The sequence below is a fragment of the Microtus ochrogaster genome, unplaced genomic scaffold (assembly GCF_000317375.1).
Source record: "Microtus ochrogaster isolate Prairie Vole_2 unplaced genomic scaffold, MicOch1.0 UNK1, whole genome shotgun sequence".
NCBI classification, from domain to species: Eukaryota; Metazoa; Chordata; class Mammalia; order Rodentia; family Cricetidae; genus Microtus; species Microtus ochrogaster.
In genome coordinates this window covers 39,558,264-39,564,568 of record NW_004949099.1, presented here as the reverse complement: position 1 = coordinate 39,564,568, position 6,305 = coordinate 39,558,264, and positions in this window count along the sequence as shown.

Sequence of the window (6,305 nt, the reverse complement as noted above, 5' to 3'; positions counted from 1 at the left end):
TCCCCATAGTGCTCCGGCTCTTTCTCCCGCTCTCTCATCTAATCTCACCCCACTGAGATCCCCAGCACCCTGCCTGCAGAATGGGAGTTGGGAGGCTGTGACTAATGTGCTTGGAGGTGAGTCATCCGCTAAATATAAAACCCACTCACATCCCTGGTTGCAAAAATCCTGAGACTCCGCATCCTTCTCCTTCCCCTCTCTCGCCTGGGGGCGGGGCACGGAAAACAAGTAAACACCACCATGCAGCTGCAGTGGCAGCAGCATCACTATGTGCCCTTCAGCTCTGTCCTGCCAAGGCGGCCAGTGCCCCTGGTCTATGCAGGTCGTCCGGGGCAAGGAGTGAGACAGGGAGGCTTGACCCGAGAACTAGCGGGCAGTTAAGGAGGCAGGCATTTCTTGGGGGTTCTGCCCTCGTCTGTTTGTGCTCCTTTGTGTCAAGTGGCCTCAAACTGCTCCTTCTCCTGCAAAGGTGGTCACTCTCTGAACACACTCATGCCTGGCAGAGTCCAGGAAACACTCCTGTGTGCAGTATTGAAAGGCAGGGTTTGGGGACAGTGGGCCAGGACGGGTGACACCTGCTTCTTACACACATTCTTATTAGGGCTGACAGCTTGAATTTGGGGATCTTGTGTATGGATTCACACACACATATATACACACACTGTGTCATTGACTTTATACATGAACACATGTTTGTAACATCCTATATGCATTTAATAGTTGCCATTGCCTTTGTGTCCGATGGCATTTTCACCGGTTCACGTGAAGTTCCCCAGCTAATGTTCTTGCACACTTCTGAGATTAGGGCCCTCAATATTCTCCCTTGAGAAGGCTGTGGAGACCAAAGTTCTGTAAGATTCAAGCTAAGTGCCCCATAGAACAGTGCCAGGACCTACGGCCTAATGCCTGTGTGTGTGTCCCATGTACCTCACCTGCAGGCTAAACTTGAACTCTTCTGTTTTCTGTGAAACCAACCCATGCTAAGAAAGCGATCTTGGGTCTCAGCGCACATGTGCGTGTGTCCACATGCACTTACACATAAAACAGCATCTGGGAGGAAAAGCACGCATCTTGACTACCTTCAGATTTAGTCTCTTCTCCGAGCTCCATTCCGTTCGACTCTACCCTACTCTTTTTAATCTTGTTTCACTCTGATTTGACTTTCTTAGTTACACTGGCCATCACGTTTGTTCTGTGACCTCCCCCCTAGAGGTCAAGCTGCACTTATGAAAATCATTGAGACATTGGAATGTGCTCACGGCTTCAGTGGACAGTAGAGAGCTACATTCTGGTCCTAGAGGGAGAGACTACCTCTGTGACTTCAGACAAGTGTCTTCACTCCTCTGGGACCCATTTACAGAACCTGTTTGTCAAGGGGTCTTATAGAATGGCCTGGAAGCAGAGACCTTCCTTACCTATAACCATCACAGATTTGGATGAAGTGGCCTCCCCGAGTGTGAGGTGACAAGTACGTTGCCCATGTGTGATGTAGGGAAGACCCAACAGATGGCCTGGCAAGCGTCCACTCTGGCTCCAGAGCACACTTTTCGTTGTTGCACAGGGCATAAGGATGACACAATTTCTAACTTGGGAGTATTAGATTGGGTAAAAACCCAAATTTTCTATGTAAAATGTTAATTTCATTTCTTGTCTCCTCTTATATTTGTCCTGCCTTGGGTTTGAGGAAGTCTAAAGCAAGACCATTTGAACTGAGATTAAGAGGTAAATATGGACAGAGAAACGCAGAGGCGCCGTGGGTCAGAATCCTCTGCCCAAAGTGACCAGGCCTACTTTCTGGTTGCTGCTGCGTCACTGGGTGGCTGCGTGAGTGCAGACCTGACGGCTGCCCTGTCCAGGCACCCATGGTCAGACAGGAGGCACCTGGGTGGGTCTTCTCCTGCACGCAGCTTCTAGAAAACGAGACAGGAAGAAGAGGACAGGTTGGTTCTAGAGCGAGCCCACGAGTCATGAGTGGGGAACACTTTGCTTTTCCTAATTCAGGGAGCCCGTCGTTCTTCAAAGCCCGGCCTTGTGTGCTTGTTTACAGTCATCGCTACCTTCGGCGGTGGCTCATGTTGGGTGGGGTGTTTGTGGGAGGTCTACCTGCCTAATTGTCATAGAATTGCCACAGAGGCCATCCATGGGCATTGCCTGATGTCATCAGTGGGGTTCACAGGAGACGTGGCTCGCTTGGATCTCACCGAGAACCAGAGACTCAGAACTCTCAGGCTAGGCTTTTTGCTTCCAGATCCCAAAGGTCAGGCTGGCTCTGACTCTAAGGACAGTCAGGGGTATATCCAGGCCCTCTCCCTCTCTAGCATTGAGCTAGGCAATAGAAGGATGGTCTGTCTCTCTCAACCTCCAGGCCTCCCAGGTCAACCCTGGCCAGGGAAATAGGCTCCATCCTGTGTGCCTTTGTCGGCTTCTTGTGGCTATAATGAAGTATCTGAGGAAGGCTAACTTTATAAAGAAAAGAAGTTCATTGGACTCCCAGTTTTAGGGCTTTCGAAATTCAAAAAGCCTGACACCGGCTGTGGTGAAGGACGCATGGCAGATGGCTGGAGTGCGTGTGGGAGGGAGGATCACACCTCAGCCAGAATGAGATAGAGCTGGGCTTTCGTAACAACCTTCTCACTGGAGACTCATGGGGAGCATCTCAGAGTTTCTAAGGGACGCACACCGCATCGACCTGAAGACCTGCTAGAAGCAGCCTCATTTTACATGTATGCGTGTGTGGCGTTTGCGCATACATCTTTGCACATATGTGGGTGAATGTGTATATATTCTGCGTGTGTATGAAGGTCAGAGAAGGACACTAAGTGTCTTCCTTGTCGGCTTTCCACCTGACTTGTAAAGGCGGGGCTTCTCATTGACCCCAGAGCTTACCAGCACAATTAGTCAAGCTACACACTTAACTCCAGGGACCTCCAACACCCCCACCCCCACCCCCATCTTCTGTCTGCCCCCAGCACGCTGGGATTACCACCCAGCATTTCTGTGGATGCTGGGGATTTGAACTCAGGTCTTCACGCTTACTCACAAACACTTCCCACAGAACCATATCTCCAGCTCCTAGAGTTCCACCTCTTAACAGTGCCTTAGTACTTCCCAAACCTTCAGCCCTGGAGACCAAACTCCCAGCACAGGATCCCTGGGTTGGCAAGCAGCACCTCTCTGCAGTATCATTTCTCCAAAACACAGCTTTCCTGGGGGGAGGGGCATTATGGGAGGAGCACTCACCTGAGTCCTCTGAAGATCCCACATCTTCTCAGCATCCTCCCCTCTCTGGTAGGGGCTGGTGACCTTTGCCCTCTACTCTACTTTGGAATAAAGGGAGTCATGAGGGTGTCAGAATGCTGAGGCGTATAGGATGAGAATTCTTGTCACTTGTGCCTCGGTGTCCCCCCCTTCCCCTACCGCCACGCCTTAGAAGTCACTTGGAGCCCAGTTTTGTAACTGGGCACTGAATTCACGCTCTGAAAAACCCTTGAGGAGTTAGCGCACCCCCTCTCCTCTGTGAGACAATGCAGCCCCCGGCTGATGGCCAGACCCTCTGAGGAAATGGAACGCTACGCTACCCAAGAACCACGGTAGACTCTGGGGACCTTGCTCATGGGTGTTCCCTTCCCTCTCCCTGAAGCACGGCTGCTGCCACCCCTGTCTGGGACTCCTTGCAGAGGAGAGAGGAGTACCAAAGATTGTCACAGTACAGCAAGACAGGTTTGCGTTTCTAGAGGCTTCTGAGAGCAGCTTTTGAGAAAGAAGCAAGCACGCCTCTGTTTCCTTCCCCCAGAAGGAAGCATGCACTGAACACCTGCCCTGGACCCCACACTCTTTCTAAATATGTTTGCCCCCAGTGCCGGGCCCATGTCTCAGGAGAGGGACGAGCATCTGCACCCTGCCATTCGTCTGACCTCTGGCTATGGCACAGATTTACTGCCTGCCCCCTTCCTGTCTGATCTCAAAAACCAGTCTATGACCTTCTCATTATTTCAAGCAAGAGAACATCACAGAAGCTTCCAGTGCCTTAGAGTAGGAAGGAGCATCAGCTTGCAAAGCCTTCCCTGCAGTTGCTGCAGCTCAAACAGCTCTGCCGGCCCATGCTGAGGTCAGAACGGGCACCTTGGACTGAGAAGTGGGGTGCTTGCCACTCAGGGAGAAAGACCTGTCACCTCGTTGCTGCAGAGGGAACGGTTCTGCTAGAAAATGGCCTTGCCCAGCAGTGGCCCCTAGCCATATAACAAGGTACTCATGACCACTGTATCATCTGGGCACACAAACCTGCTACTGGTACGAGAGGCAGTGACTAAGAAGGCAGGGCCCCATGGTCTGTGAGAGATTGTGTCAATGACCTTAGCCTAGCCATGAAACCACTGCTCAGCTACTAAGTGGAAGAAATGTGCCTGGCATGGCTCTCTGTCCTCAGGACATCTGACTTCTGGGCCGCTTTTACTTTCATGAGAGCCTGGCTGCTTGCACTCACCCGGGCTATTCGCTGTGGTCCCTGCCATTGGCCTCTGTCTGGGGCTTGCCCTACAAGGTCTGAGTCGGCTCTACCAGACCTTTGAGAAGGAGGACTTTAGGGCCACGGTCTAGTTTCTTTCCATCCGCCCTCGTCTTTCTGGACAGCGGAGCAGCTGGGATTGCATCGCTGGCACCTGGGAGAAAGGGGGTGACTTCCAAAGAGAAGTGTCAGAGGTGAGAAGTCCCTGAGTGTGTAGATCCCAGAGAACAGGACTGGGAGATAACTGGTGTACCCCTCCCCCCCACTGAGATAATGAGACACGGGATTTGGGTGACAGTATGAGACCCAGGACCCGGATGGCAGCATAGCGCTTCACCCCTACCTCCAGGGAAGATGGCTGATGGTGACTCCTTCTGTACAAGCCAATGAGTCCAGGGCCTGAATGTGCTCAGGAGCCAGCGAGGGTCAGGCCACCGGCATTTATAGACTGTCGGAGAAGGCAAAAGGAGATGAGACACGTTTGGCAGTCAGTCGTGTTTGTTTGTGGCAACTTCTCCCGGGGTTCAACTGGCATCTCTAACCCCCAGGCTTCACTACTTCCAAAATCCCTGCTCTCATGGTTGGCAGAAGCCACACCGTCTGTGTTGGAATCCCTGCCTGGTCATATTTCGGCTGAATGACCGTCACCTGCTTAACTAGCCACTCTTTCTCTCAGTCCCTGCCCCTAAAAATGTGCCGGGACGGTGCTTACTGCCTACGCTGAGACGCCTGAACATGAGCCAAGGACACAGGCACCCAGGCGGCTCATGGGCCCTGCCAGGACTCCACACACTTCAGGACACACAGTGAGGGCCTTCTGCTTCCACTTAGCATGTAGGCCTGCTCTGCCTCTTAGCAGCTTCCTGGTTGGCTGTCAGGCCTCCTTCACCAGGGAGCAGCAAGGTGTAGCTCACTCAGTGCTACCTCTGCATTTTGGTGCTGTTGCTTGGAATCAAAACATGGAAAGGGTCTCAATGCTTTGGTTAGGGGATCCTTGTTCCTCAGCAACAGAACAAGTAAGGATCACTTCAGCTTGCCCTGTGCACCTAGAGTAAGGACCCAAGATGTCTACTTCGTGTTTTTTTTTTTCTCCATGTGGTACCTCTGTGGCAATCCCTGAGTTGGATAGATTTTGGCAGAGTCACTTAACATTCGGCTCAGCCTGATGCCCAAGGTGCCTTTGCAGCCCGGCTGGCAGAGTGGTTGGTGCTGCCTTGAAAATATGGGAAGTATCTGCCCCCTAGTGGCAAGGTTGGGAACAACGGCTGCTGCTTTCTACCATGCTTGGCAGCCTCTTGGCTGTGAGACTCCAAACTTCACTGAAATGTGAGTTGAGCCACTGTACACACAAAAGCCCCTCCCAAAGAGCTGAGAACCAGGCAGCTCCCCTATCTCAGGTCCCAGGAGTTTACTAAAGAGGCTACTTGTGAAGGTCTCACTCTTAAGGAGCCTCATAGGTTGAAGGGAGGTGTTTACAATAAACAGTGCTGGCAACTTCACGTGCCGGGGAGGGAAACTGGATCCCAATACCATGTGCAGAAATAAACTCAAAATGGATAAAGACTCCGGTGTAAAGCTTGAAAGTGCCAGCCTAATAGAAGAAAACAGGAAATTTCTTGACCTTCATTTAGGCGATGGTTGTTGTCCCCAAACACGGGTAACAAGTGAAATCGACACACACATTGTATCAGACTAAGACACTTCCAGATAGTCACAAAACAAGCAACAGAGCGAAGAGACAGATTGCAAAGCAAGAGAAAAGATTCCCGGCCCCAAGTTGCTAGGGGCTAGCGTCTACAAC